This window comes from Echeneis naucrates, chromosome 9 (assembly GCF_900963305.1).
Source record: "Echeneis naucrates chromosome 9, fEcheNa1.1, whole genome shotgun sequence".
NCBI classification, from domain to species: Eukaryota; Metazoa; Chordata; class Actinopteri; order Carangiformes; family Echeneidae; genus Echeneis; species Echeneis naucrates.
The window spans coordinates 272,891-287,403 of record NC_042519.1 but is presented as its reverse complement, the minus strand read 5'-3'; the positions used below and the strand labels follow the sequence as shown (position 1 = coordinate 287,403).

The 14,513-nt window shown below is 41.4% G+C and overlaps 1 protein-coding gene across 4 annotated transcripts in view; it reads left to right on the top strand.

Annotated features, from left to right (window-relative positions):
* The window catches only part of apba1a (amyloid beta (A4) precursor protein-binding, family A, member 1a), a 55,821-nt gene that overhangs the window by 7,007 nt on the left and 34,301 nt on the right, over nt 1-14,513 (top strand). The window lies entirely within an intron of this gene.

Below are 14,513 nucleotides of genomic sequence, written 5' to 3'. Positions count from 1 at the left end.
TGAAGGGCATCGGCCAGACAATCTTTGGCTTCAACGATGTCCCATGTGAGCAGAGCTCTATCGCTGACACCGAGAGGATCCGTCATCTTCTTCGTTCTGATCCTGGTCAAGAGTTCGGCAAAAGCGCGATCATCTTTCTGTCGCATGATCTCTGTGAGGTTAACCATTTGGAAAGCTCTCCAGAGATCAAGAACATCTTCCTCAAAGACGCAGAGGGGTTTGGCTCTACCAAGAGGTGGCAGCTGGTAAAAGTCTCCAACTGCAAGGACAGACATTCCTCCAAATGGTTTCCTGTTGCCTTTGATTTGCTGGAATCTCCAATGGACGTAGGCAAACAGCTCCTTAGAAATCATGGATATCTCGTCTATGATCAAAACATGTCATGTTTGGGACATGTCAGGGACATGTCTGCTACGTTGCAAAACCTGGGAAGTTGACGGAGAATCTTGGTAGCCTCCTGATACACACACTTGATAACGTGAGATTTGCCACAGCCAGCTGCCCCAGAGATGAATAAAAGAAGGGTTCAGGATTTTGACCCCAGACACATTTCATTCACCATTCACGCACAGTGAAGAAAATGGACGCTTGCGTTTCGTTGAGGCTTCGGTACATACGAAGTCTGGGCTGAGTTTTGCTGCCTCAATGGCTGGTATTGCTCTGCCGCAATAACTCTGGATTTGGAAATCTGGAACCTGGTCTTCTTCTCCAGTATCATGGGGGTTGTCAGGTTTAAGCCACCTAGAACATTATTAAACACACAGGGAAGAAAGACAAAGGACAACAGCGCTCATTTTTACTTGCAAGGAGAACAGACAGAGATATGTTCAGTTACATTCTCTGCTCTGATGTATCTCTTCTGTTCTCCCCTCTTTATTTCCTTAGGATGGTCCTTAGTTACATGATGTTGCAGCTCTAAAGGGTGGGGAACACACAGCTGCAACGTAGTAGATGAATAGATGCTTGTTGTATAATCATATTCAAGTTACGCCTCTGAAACATGACACACGAACACTTTGAGGAGCTAGTTCATAACCGAAGTAATCTGGTTTCAGCCTCCTCCTGTTTTCATATTCCTCTTCGAAGGTCGTTGCTTATCATCCGGAGGTATGATCTCAATTCCTGTAAGAAAAACACAAGTTTCTGCATTCCTGCAGGGTTAGTAAAAGTAGAGCAATACTGTGATAATCGTTTTATGTACATTTATTCTAACATTTCCCTCCTGTTTATCACATTCTTGCTCAAATTCTCATATCACTCTACTCAGTCACTTCATGAAGATTTTCAACTGCGAGATCATTTTTATTAGCACAAGTAAGTTTACACTTGGAGGTAATGTCTTTAACATTCATAATCTTTTTAAGCAGAGAACAAATCCAGTAAATTTTTAATCAAGCCTTCTTCCCCACTACTCTCCTCATCAGTTTGAGAATTACTATCCAGCAAGCGGTACATTTGAGCCACTTTATCTTCCATGGGTGAAATTGCTGCAGTAACTAGACAGTTAATAAGAGAACGCAGGCAGGGCACACAACAACATCCACACAAGGTTAAGATTGCAGCAAACACTGCTATAGAGACCAAAACAGAGGACACTAGAGCTTTATATTTTCCAAAGACATCCATCCAGGAATCCCACATTGAGGTGTCAACCCCAGAGTGTTCTTTCATCTTGCCATTGAGAGCTCGAAGTCCCTCTATGGCCTTAGTAAGGCTGCCATCAGCAGCTGTGTTGTTGGGGATGAACGTGCAACACTGCTCTGTGAACATAGCACACACACCTCCTTTCTCAGCCAACAACATGTCCAGGGCTATCGTGTTCTGGAAAGCCATGAGAGAAGTCGTGGACAACTGTCCATGTACCGCCTCAAAGCCGCTTTGTGTCCAATTACCTAACTTTTGAATGTTGTAGTGGATGTAGTTGATCCTGTCTACATTTTTATTGATTGTACACCACCAACATAAAATTGACTCAAATCCTGCTGCTACTTGATCTACTAATTTGTATTCATCTGGAAAACCTCGTGGTACACCGATTGCGTCAATGTATGTAGGATCACCATCTGCTAACCAGGTTGCAGATCTTTTCTTGCAATGCCATTGTTCAGGCAAAACACTAAATAAGCTAGCAATGAGTTCTTTAGCAGAGATAGGGTGTATGGACACTGGTAGTAATAGTGTTACTAGAGCACAAAATCCTGTCACATTTTTAGGCAATTTGTCAAATAATCTGTCATCACCACACCACCACCAAATGTCCCCTCGAGGCACCGGTTTGAAATGTCCAGTCACAGTTATTATCTCGGAGTACCACTCACTGGAGAGATTGCCCAAAGGCTCTCCACCTCCTGTTATATTTATACAGGTGAAGTTTCCAAATGCAACTCTTTTGGAAAATATAGGTTTCTGTTTTTCTGATGTAGTGACTGGAAACACAAAATCCCACTTCGCACAAGTGATGTTCGGATTTGTTTTATTCATTACTTCTACAACACATTGTTTATCGATCGTTGCAGGTATTGTTTTGTAGTATCGGCCTAGGACCCATACACACTACACAATCACTTTTAGTCGTGTTTGCAGCTTGTTCTACCATAAGTAACCAGTTGTTGCTTTGTCCTGAAATACCTGTTATAACTTGAAACCATTCATCGACTTTTATCTCACCATCATGGTTAATAATTTGTATGTTAACAGCACTTTTTGGGGCCACTCGTGAGGCCTCCTATGGTTTAATTTTTCTGTTCCATTTGTTCTGCTTCAGCGGGGGTGGTTATATTAGGGCCTCTTGGGGTGGCTTCCACGGGTACCATACTAACAGAAAGGTTATTATAAGGAATATGGTCGCTACCCATCCTCCGATGGCCCGTGGTAACCACTTAGGAATCATTTTAGTCGAAAATCGGTCTCCTCTACTTGGTTTGGTGTCTTGTAAAAACTTCACTGACTTTCAGGTCTATCCAGCCTCTAAACGTCTGGATCTACCCTATTATCAGTCTTTGGCTCACATCCCCTATCGGAGCTTTCAACTGAAATTACCTTTTTACAGTGCATTAAATGAATCCATGTTGATTTTTCTGTTTCTTCAATACATTTCTTTCATCTATTTTTTATAGTTCCATTCATTCTTTCTACCAGGCCTGCACTTTGAGGATGATAAGCACAATGATTCTTTAAATCGATGTGGAACATTATTCCAATCTTTTTCACTGTCTGATTTTCAAAATGTGTGCCGTTATCACTATATATTTTCTCAGGAATTCCGTATCTTGGTATTTTGTCTTTACATAGTGCCTTAGCTACTGTTATCGCATCTGGATGTTTTGTTGGAAAAAGCTCTATCCATTTTGAAAATGCGTCTATTATGAGTAGACAGTATTTCTTTTCTTCACTTTGATTAAGCTCTATAAAGTCCATATGGATAATTTGGAACAGATATTGAGGTGTAGGGAATCCCCCTCTACGTGGCCTTAAATTCCCTTGAGGATTGTTTCTTGCACATGTTAAACATGATCTACAAAAATTTTTTGAATAAGAGTTAAATCCATAAGTGGTATAATGCTGATGTATCTGTCCTACCATCCCTCCTGTTGAGACATGTGTCACAACATGGCTCAATATTGCCGCCCACTTGTATAAATTTTTTGGTAGGATAGGTTTGCCGTCTGGTCATACATACATGTCGTTTTGTAGCTTCGCTCCATTTTTTAACCATATATCTTTTTCAGATTGAGGACTTTGTTGTTGCATGTCTTTTAGTGTAGTGTCCTCTAAGGTTGTACATTCTTCCACAGTTAGTACTTGAACCTGTCTTGCTGCTGCTGCTTTTGCTATTTTATCTGCAAATGCATTTCCAAGAGAAACTTCATCTGTGCCTGTCGTGTGAGCTGTACATTGCAACGGCTTTTGGTAGCTGCACTGCTTGCAGCAAGCCTGATAAGAGTGTTCAGCATGAGTCACTGGTTTACCTGTAGAGGTAACCATGCCTCTATTTTTCCAGCAAAAGTGTGTACTGTTGCGAAAGCATACTGGCTGTCTGTATAAATTGTGGCTTCTTTATTCTTCATCAATTTACATGCTTCTGTTAATGCCACTAACTCTGCAGCTTGTGCTGAGTAGTGGGAGGGTAATTTTTCTGCTTTTAACACTGTGTTTTGTGTAACTACTGCATAGCCTGTCTAGGTTTTCCCTTGTTCATTCTTCTTTGAGGAACCATCTACAAATAACACTTCTCCTTTTTCTAGTGGTTGATCTTTAAGATCTGCTCTGCGTTTAGCTGTTTGTTCGGCTAATTCTTGACAATTGTGTTTCACTCCATCATCAGGTACTGGCAACAATGTTGCTGGGTTTAACGCGGTGCATCTCTCTATTGTTAAATGAGGTTGGGATAAGAGAATAGACATACACGACAAGTGTCTGGCTGGTGATAGAAAAGTCATATTGGTTTGCAACAATAGTGCTGCGACTACATGTGGTACTTTTAGTACAAGTGGATGAAACAAAACCATGGCTGCCATAGATGCTGCTATGACTGCTCTGACACAGTGTGGTAGCGCACAGGCCATGCTATCTAGTTTTGACGAGAAATATGCAATTGGCTTCATTTTAGCACAATGCTGTTGCACCAGCACGGTAGTCATGAAGTGGCCTTTACAGTCCACCATTTGAATAAAAGGTTTACTATAGTCTGGTAATGCTAGCGCTGTACTGGACACCAACACTTGTTTTATCTTACAGAATGCTTCTTCTGACTCTCTGGTCCAGCATAAGGGTGAGGTCATCTTTAAATCTTCTTCATACATTAGTTTATTTAAAGTTGCGGTTATGTCTGCATAGTTTGGCACCCAGTTTCTGCAGTAATTTGTTAGGCCTAAGAATGACATCATTTGCCTTTTTGTTAATGGTTTAGGAGCTTGGAGGATAGCGGTTTTTCTATCTTCCACTATTGTTCTTCCTCCAGCACTCAAATTGTCTCCTAAGAGATTAACTGGACATTCTGGAAACATCAAAATAGACAGCTGGCATGTCTGTCCTTGGGGGTCTCTCAACCACAATGGTTCTGACTCGGCTACTTCAGTTAACTTTCCACTAGCAGATTGCACGGTTACACTTTGATCGCTGAGCTTGGAGTTTGGTATCATTTCTTTGCACGTTGTTCTACACACCCCAGTATCACACAGGAAAACAATGCTTTTGCCATTCACATATAAAGTTGCCTCTGGTTTTGCTGTGTTTAATGCTAATAGGTCTTGGAGATTTAGGATCTCCTCAGCTCCTAATGAGTCCTCCTCATCAATTTTTTTATCTGACTGGCCTAGTCATTTCAACTCACCTGATCTTTGTGGACAGTTTCTGGCAATATGTCCCTCTCTTCCACAACACCAACACTCTCTAGGGTTTTGTTGATATCCTCCTCTGTAATTTCCTCCTCGGCCTCTGCCTCTGAAGCCTCCTCTTCCTCTGTATCCACCACGTCCTTGGCTTCTGCCGCTATCTTGGTAGAACACCTCTCCCTCTTTTTCCTCTTCTTTCTCCTGATAAAACACTCCCCCTGCCTTTCCACCTTTTTTCTCCTTAATTACTTTTTCTGCATGGAGGGCATGGTTAACATAGTCCTCCATGGTCCCTGTAGCGAATCCTATGTAATGTTTATTAACCCAGCAACGTATTCCATCTTTCGATCCTGCATGGAGAGCATTTTTTAATTGTTGCTGGAATGCTCCATTTACATTCCCATCATCTTGCAATCCACTGTGGGTTTTGAATTTAGTTGTCATTCTTATCTTGTATTCTTCAAAGGATTCATCCTCCTTTTGTTTTACTCTACCTATCTCGGTGTAGTTAGCTATATGTCTAAACTGTAGAATAACTCTGTCATTCAGGTCTCGTACACGGTTATTCAACTCCGGGTCATCATGAGTCAGGGGACGGCCATTTAGGCCCAAAGGATTCCATCGGCCCCTGATATAGTGCCAGTCTGGTCCTAGTGCCTGCATCCAAACCTGTTGTTCTTCTTGTCCGTGCAGGTGATAAGAATGTTTCAAATTTTCCATATCCTGAACGAACTGTGTGACATCCTAGAATAATGGGTATTTGGCATCGTCGACATTTGGATTTGCTGCCTCAATCATTGGATAAGTCCCTACCTCATCCTGCTGTATTACCGGCGGAGATTTCTCTCCCAGGGAAAAGATTTTTCCCATCATTTTGGACCAGTCTCCTACTCCTCCCCTAGATCGAGTACTTCTAGGGGTTTCTGTTGGTCCATCATATGGTGGTAACTCACTTAAGTCTGGGTAAAGTCCTTGTCCTGGTCCTGAGGGAGCTGGACCTGCAGCTCCTCCCTCGGCCCCTTGGCCTAAGTCTCGGTCGTCTCTAGGTCATCTGTTAGGTCCTGTCTCATTGTCTTCTTTTCTCTGATACATTAAGTCTTTTTCACGGTCTTCGTCTTTATCTTTTTGTCTATGTTCCTGTTCTTTCTGGGTTTTTTTTTCTTTTTTCTTTTACTTTTTTTTTCTTTCCTCCTTCTCTTTGTCCTGCCACTTTCATCCAGTACTCTGTTTCTTCATAACCTTCCTGCTTAATTTTCTTTGGATTCTTCTTAGTTTTTTTTTGTAATACTCTCTTGTAATACACTTATCTTTTGTGTATTTAATTTTCCGTCGAAATTGTGTTTAACGATCCATCTGTCTAACTTTCGATTTTTACATGGATCCTGTTGTTCTCTGAATTTCCAATCTTGACACTGCAATTTATCTCTTGGTTTTTCTTTACTCGACCCCTTCCCCATTTTAATAATTTGGTTTGACCTTTGCAACACCTAGGGTATTCTAGAGGTCGATTTTTGTCAGTGGGATAGTCTCTCAATTTCCTGTTGTGGTAATTCTCACTTCAACTCTTTCGAGTGGAGAATTCTTGCCTCTCCATCCACACCAGTTGACTACTTACAAATCCCACTGTTTTATATGAGATGAAATACCTAGTGGTATGTCAGTCTCCTTTCACACTCACATTCACTCTCTTACTCGGAATTTAAGGGTGCACACCAGAACTCCGTCATCCTCTGCAGAGACTCCCTTGGTCTCTCTTATTCTTTATGAGACTCCCTTGGTCTTGCGCAATGACCCCCAGTCATTCGCCGTGGCCACTCACTCTTTTTAAGTCAAGACTCAACTCACCTCCGTTGTCTTTCCCTTCTCGGACTCCCCTCAACCTTTGGATCCCAGCTGGCGGGTCGATACTCAGTCCCGGAAAGGGTCCATTTCCGGACTCACTGTTTATGGAGTCCGCCGTGGCCACGGTTTTCCTGGAATCCACCCCGCCTGCCGGAACCCTCCGGTCTGTTGGGATCCGGCTCGAAGGACCAAGTTAATGTCAGGTTTAAGCCACCTAGAACATTATTAAACACACAGGGAAGAAAGACAAAGGACAACAGCGCTCATTTTTACTTGCAAGGAGAACAGACAGAGATATGTTCAGTTACATTCTCTAACTGCTCTGACGTATCTCTTCCGTTCTCCCCTCTTTATTTCCTTAGGGTGGTCCTTAGTTACAGCTCTAAAGGGCGGGGAACACACAGCTGCAACGTAGTAGATGAATAGATGCTTGTTGTATAATCATATTCAAGTTACGCCTCTGAAACATGACACACGAACACTTTGAGGAGCTAGTTCATAACCGAAGTAATCTGGTTTCAGCCGCCTCCTGTTTTCATGTTCCTCTTTGAAGGTCGTTGCTTATCTTCCGGAGGTATGATCTCAATTCCTGTAAGAAAAACACAAGTTTCTGCATTCCTGCAGGGTTAGTAAAAGTAGAGCAATACTGTGATAATCATTTTATGTACATTTATTCTAACAGGGGTTTACGTCCTCGAGCTCAGCGATGAACTCCAAACGATCCACTTCAACCTCTGGGGCAAAAGTGTTTCAGGCAGTGATATGATTTTCACAAATGATAAGATTTTTGCAGTCAGCTGCCTTTCAAGCACATTTAACTCTTCTAGCTCTGGTGGAATGGGTGCTAGCTCCAAATTATTGGCAACCACGATGGATGGCATCTCTCCTCTGATGAGGTAGCTGTTGCAGATGTGGCAGATCCACTCCTGCATCCTCTCTTGTGGTACAGTGCAAGGGGCTGAGCACTCACCTTCACATATGTGGATATACTCCTGGATGTAACTTTTCACTGTAGCTATTACATTTGGTATTGCTATGTAAGTTGACCAGAAAGTAAGAAGATATGGCAATTCTCTTGTTGCCTATTAATTTTCCCATTGAACAGGTCACCTTGGTCATCATCAGAACAGTTGTTCCCCCTGAAAAATTTGTCAGGAGCCGCCACTGACTGATATATCATGCTTAAAAAAAAAAAAAAAAAAAAAAAATCATCACCATCAGAAACCACCAATCGGAAAAATTTTGTTCCATCACCATTATTAATGTCAGAATAAATTTGTGAGATTATTGTAAATTACTTTTGTTTACAAAATCCCATGGATCCCATGGATGTTTCACATTTTGCACTTCTAAAATGGCCATTCTCTTTTTATGCTTTTGAGTTGAGGTAAACCAAACAGACATGGAAAGTAGGGATGCAAACAATAACAGGTAAATATGGGCTGAAGAGAAAGATGTAGTTCTTACTGCAAAGATTTACCATGTTACTGCAAGGGACTAAAACTTACTTTTGCAGGTGGGGAACAGCAGGGGGTTTCTGGCTCGTGCGGACTACAGTGTACAGTGTAGTTGGAATACAGTGTATTAAACAATGGACAATTTAGCTGTGTATTTTGTAAATGAGAGAACTTCAAATGTTCAGTGTTATACAGATAAAAGCTGAATGAGGTAAGTTACTATCTTGGGCTCAGGAGAAGACTTGAGGTCCACACACAAGTTTGAGCTGCTGAACCAGAGAGTGTTCAGCAGGGGGAAGCATGCCGCCTGAAAAACAAAACACAGGTTTACTTGTGATTAAAATTTGTCCTGTCAGAAACAAAATTCAAAGAATGATAGATGATCCTAAAAGGAATATTTTTATTTAAAACAACAAACCTGCTGTTGAGTCATCCTGCGCTGAGGTGAACCTGTGGGGTTTCCCTGGGTGGCTCACCTGTTACCAATGAAAATGTATTTGAAGTGTAATCTGAATTGTCATTGCCCCTTTTCCCAAACAGTAACGCTATGAACAAATTCCAAGCAGCATGGAGCAGAGGAGGCTGGGCCTAAAGGCGCACCCTCGTCCAAACTCCAGGACAATCTGGGTGGGGGTGTTCCAACCATCTGAGAAGATATAACGTACATAGGGACTATGTGCTCTGCATTTTCCCCAGACAATATATGACTTCTGAGTAATTATATCAAATACATGTATATATAACCCTAACCCTAACCCTATATATGTGTGTGTGTGTGTATGTATGTATACACACAGATACATCTACACTAGAGCCTCCATCATGAGATAAAGTTTGGGTTGCGAGAAGGACAAACTTCCTCCATAGCACATAGGATTATGCTGCTGAACCAGACAGGGTTCAGTGGAAGGAATCACTCCTCCTACACAACACAAAACAGGAAGTCATCTGATTACAATCTCTCTTGTTAAAAAAACAACCCAAAAGGATAATAAATAGATCCTATGGTAATATTTTGAAATCCATAAACGAATCACAAACCTGTGTTTGAGCCATCCTTGGCTGCGGTGAACCTCTGGACCTGCAAGGTTCCCCAAACAAATCCATCATTGCAACCTACAACCTACCTGCATCCTACCTAGACACTGATAGACAACTTTGTGCACTGTAAAAACTCTTGCATAGATCCAACTTAAAAAAATTAAGGTAACATTTTCCAATCACTTTTTGCAAGTTTAGTGAACTAACTGGTATTTTGAGTTGGGAAAACTTCATAATATGCATTTCACTATATGCTAAAAGAATAAGTAGAGTCTATGAGAAACAGCCAAGAAATTGAGTAAAATGAATGTCAAAAATGTTAGCATATTAAACAAATCAAACTTAATTAAAATAAGTAAACGGCTTCAAATAATTAGTTACAATGACCATAAATTAACAATTATAGAGGACAGGTATCAATTTTCAAGATTTATTAAATCATTACATGAAAGATCATGTGAACTGTAAACATCTGACCTCAGCTTTGCAAAACATGTTAACAGCAGTGTCTTTAAATTTGTATATATTGACACATTACCTGGAACACTTCACAGACAGATCTCAGCTTTTAAAGTGCATTTCTTTAGTGTGTAAAAAAACATGAAATCGCAATTTACAACCACAAGTTATGCCTTGCAGCATTCTATAAAACTTTCAAAGTACAAACAAGTGTAACATCCTGACAATTTCCACTCATCAGGCTCTGATAAATGTCCTCAAAGACCGGCAGATACCTGACATTATGCACGCATGTCAAACCACATCTTAACTTGTAAAGTGCATTATTTTAGTGTGTAGAAAACATTAATAACTAAAACAATTTACACACCATAAATTACACCCTGCAGCATTCTACAAAACTTTCACAGTACAAACAAGTGTAACATCCTGAAAAATTCCACTCCTCAGGCTCTGATAAAATGTGTAAAATTCTTGAACAGACAACAAACCAGCCGTTCATAAGTGCAGGCTGACAGTCATGTTGGCCTAGGCTAGAAGCTTGTTTTTCAGAGTCATGAACCTGGAAGATGGTTTTGGACGCAGTGTGTCGAGTCCCACAAAAAGTCGCTGAAAGACCTCAAAAGTTTTAACAAGTTTGGAAGGATACTGGAGATTAAGTGCATATGTCAATCCAAGGAGTAGGCTGCATGCTCTAGCCAGATTGCCAAGATCAGTGAGTACTGGGATTCCCTCGAGGATGATGCCCACTCCATCTGGCTCACGACACACATAGATCCTCATAATGTCCGTTTTCAGCTCCTCATGCACACTGGTCTCTGCTGTCCCCTTTAAAACATACAAGCAGACCAACTGTCTCATTTGTCGATGAAAGATAAGAATACATTAAATAGATGTTATGTTATGTTATGTGATTATGTGATTAACCCTAACATGTAAACGCTACACATATGACTGCCGTTACAACTCACAACTTACTTGGTTTTGGGACTTTTTAATTTCTCCCCTCCTCCTAACCTATCTGCTGCATGCAGTACAGCATCAGAGTGTGTGTCCGTGTGTTCGTGTGTGTCGCGGATGAAAGACCCGGGCCGTTAAAACTACAGACACGACCGGACGGACGACCCGTCACTGTTCAGTAAAAACTTTGTGGCTACGATGTTTTTTGAAACAGTACACCAGTACGACGTCCCTCCGCGGCCCAGCGGTAAAAGTCCCGGTGCTCCAGATGGCCAGTAACGTTACAGCGCTGTTCATACCGCCCAGACCAAAACTGCTTCCCCCCATTCAAACGGCTGCAGGCAGCGAGTCACCGCACGGCGGTGTGTAACGCTAACGGTAGACCGCACATGAAAGCAAAACGCTGTACACTCTCACACAGAAATGAAACGCCTGCATACAAATTAGACTACAGTAATAAGATATCATAATTGTTTTATCTCAACCTTAAAAGTTTGGTTGCTAGTGGGAAGGGGACTTTTTGGTCTGGCCTACACGACAGGCCTGTATGTTACTGAAAAGAGCAGCGGATTTATTTAAAATGTCGGACTCCTAGCGAAAAAAGGAGTGACACAGCATAACATATGATAATTATAAAAAGCACATAAAATATAAACAGTAGGCTATCTGGCTAAAGTTGACTAGCTGTTTGAGATTACAGCACACTTAGGCCAAAGGCCTTTTTGGCGGTAACGTTAAGGCCTAGTGATGGCGGCCGCAAAATTGGCAAATGGAGGAAATATGCTTTTGCAAACAATGCAATGCAATCATGATAATTCGCTTAAAAATCTAAAATTTAAACAATGCAAATTGTTACTTACATGTGTCGTAGAAAGTACTGTCCCTCCTAAACTCCGTGAACAAGTGCGTTGGTCCTTTCCGTGGATAGTGCGGTCCAGAGTGAAAAACATACGTACACGTTGTCTATTGCTGCAAGTGGGCGGGAACTCTTCCTCTGTTGAATTTTAGTTCTGATAGAAGCTGTTAAACTGAGTTTCTTGAACATCAATTTATGGTGAAGTCCAATAAAAACAATTTTATGCTAGAAAATACTAAGTTACAAAAATATTCACACTTTTTAGTTTCAGATAACTTAGAAAAACAATAAAAGAAAATAAATTAATTTATCGGAATAAAAACACTTTAAAAAGTAAAGTCATATGTACAGTAACACTGAAGGACTTTTTACAGTGTAGAGTGGTCCGAACAGAATCACCTGAGCCTGAACATCAACAAGACCAGAGAGATGGTGATCGACTTCAGGAGGAAGAAGAAGCCTTCACAGCCCCTACGGATCAGAGGGGAGGTGGTGGAGGAGGTGGAGGACTACAGATACCTGGGAGTGGTGATCGACAACAGACTGGACTGGAAACCCAACACAGAGTCTGTGTACAAGAAGGGGATGAGCAGACTCTACTTCCTGAGGAAGCTGAGATACTTCAACATGTGCAGCAAGATGTTGGAGATCTTCTACCAGTCTGTTGTTGCCAGCATTGCTTTTGCTTGCTATTTTGATATTTATTATGTACAATTTGTTCTTTACTGTATATATTTTTATTCTTATCCTATGTTGTTTGATGTCTCTGTGTGTAATGCTGCTGCTACACTGCAACTTCCCAGCCTGGGATAAATAAAATATATCTATCTATCTATCTACATTCAATGTTTCAGAAAAATAGCACATGTAACACATCACATCACACAATACTGCCATATTTTTCAGTCCCAAGCACACTTTATAAAATGCATCAATTACCTTGCCGCCCTGACCAGCAGGGGTCAGGTGCAGGTGGAGCAGGGGACCTCTCCCTCACAACCAATTTAGGAAGGACTTTCCTAACTGGAGGTGATGGTGTCCTCAGTTGCTCTGTAGCGGCAGAAAAGACCAACTGAACGAGGATAGCCATCCCCTCACTATCACTCAGGTGGACCTGCAGAAATAAGGGAAGAAGAAAGAAAGAAAGAAAGAAATTACAAAAAAACATTTTAAATCTTAATGACAACAACAATTTTTCCACACACAGATATTGTGCTTACCCCTCCTTGCTCCACAACTCCAGTTTGCTTGTGGGGAAGTCCTCCATAGCTGAGAAGAGGTACCTCACACCTTAAAAGAGGAGGAGAAAAAAAAAGCCATCATACATGTATTACGACTTTATTTGCAAAAATTGAATACATGCTTTTTATGTAGTACATTTTGGCAATTAGCTGTATGAAAGTTGTATTTGTTGCCACATACCCATACAAGCAGCCACACGGCGATATGCCTAACGCAGGTGATCCTGCTAGTCAGGGTCACAAACCAGGCGGGGAGGGAAGTCGACAACAAAAAACTGTAGAAAACAATAAAAAAAAACAAAAAAAAAACCTGAACATTTAATAAAATATTATTCTTTCACTAAAAATCATGCGAGCTCATATTGTTAAGACACCCACTCAGCAAAATTAAGATGTGGAATAAAAGTTTACCTTATGCCAGCGGTTGCCAATGGACTTGAGGAGATTGGTAAAGTCGATGGCAGCGTCATCAACGGTCCTGCTAGCAGTAAGGTTGTTGCTGGGAGCCAGCAGACAGACAGTCTCAGGAGTACGAGGAACTACAGCGTGTAGAACCTCAGTACGGATCTGAGAAGCACAGGCTCCCGGAGTCGACATAATGCCAAAGGAGAGGTTGTGAGACTCTGTTCTGATTGTCGGGGACTCCCCTCTACATGCCACTGTAGATGGCTTTGTTTGCCTTGCCAAACTGCAAAAATAAATGCAGTTTAATTTGCATGATAATCGTGAAAACATCACGAGATCTTGTATTCTCTTTTTTTTTTGTTTTTTTTTTATTTTTTTATTTTAACAACAATATTACCTTCTTGTCATGTGGCTCAGGGAGGATGCGGAGACCGAGTCACTAATAATAAGTATGGAGAAGATTAAGTTGTGCCTCTGTGCTTAAACCCATGACACTAAATAAATATGGAGAAGATTAAGTTGTGCCTCTGTGCTCCTCTTCCTCGGCCCCTTCCTATCCCTCCTTTTCCTCTCTCCCTCCTCATGTCCTCTCACTAAGTGAGGTAGACATAGAGGATATTGAGAAGATCTGAGTCTTTGTTTGGTCTTTAGATTCAACATAGAGAGAGAGGGCTTCCTGTTTCCACCACAGTCCACTTTATCATCTTCTCCATGCACCTCTTTCTTTACACCCTCCTCTCCATCTCCATGCTTCTTCCTCTCTATGCTCCTCTTCTTCTCCACACTCCTCTTTCTCTACATCCTCCTTCCATGTCACAATCTTCTTCATCTTCATAATCCTCTTCCTCTCCATGCTCCTCCTCTTGTTGCTCCTCTTCATGTCCAAACTCATCCTTATATACATGCTCCTCTCCCTCTC